We start from the raw sequence: 466 nt of genomic DNA on the forward strand, positions 1-466 counted from the left end.
AGACCATGGAATCAATAAAATATTCTAGTTTTCTCCTGACCCATCTGAATGGTTACTGGACCTGAACACAAAGTTCCACAAAGACTAAGGAGATTGCTTTGGTGCTATCTCGGTTTGTATGAACTCAATTTCAAAATCCGACAGGAAGCAGTATATGGTAGCAGTGAGTAGATCCTTTAGGGTTTGGATTTCTTTCTTTCTTTGTCTTGTTTTTCACCAAGACCAGCCTCAGAGACAGTCACACTCTACAGAATGGATACAGACTGGCTCACTCTTTTTTAATAAATAAATGACATTAAAGAGTCTGGCAGTTCTGGGAGGCAGGGTTTTATGAGCTAATCACACCCCTGGGGGGAATCTGGTTTTGTGTAGTGTAGTCTCGCCCTAGGGGTGTGATCACGCTATGGTAACCACACCCACCCGTCATGCTTTATTTCTTAGCTAATAAATCACTACAAATGATGTG

The sequence above is a fragment of the Ictidomys tridecemlineatus genome, chromosome 9, assembly GCF_052094955.1.
Source record: "Ictidomys tridecemlineatus isolate mIctTri1 chromosome 9, mIctTri1.hap1, whole genome shotgun sequence".
Classification (NCBI taxonomy): domain Eukaryota; kingdom Metazoa; phylum Chordata; class Mammalia; order Rodentia; family Sciuridae; genus Ictidomys; species Ictidomys tridecemlineatus.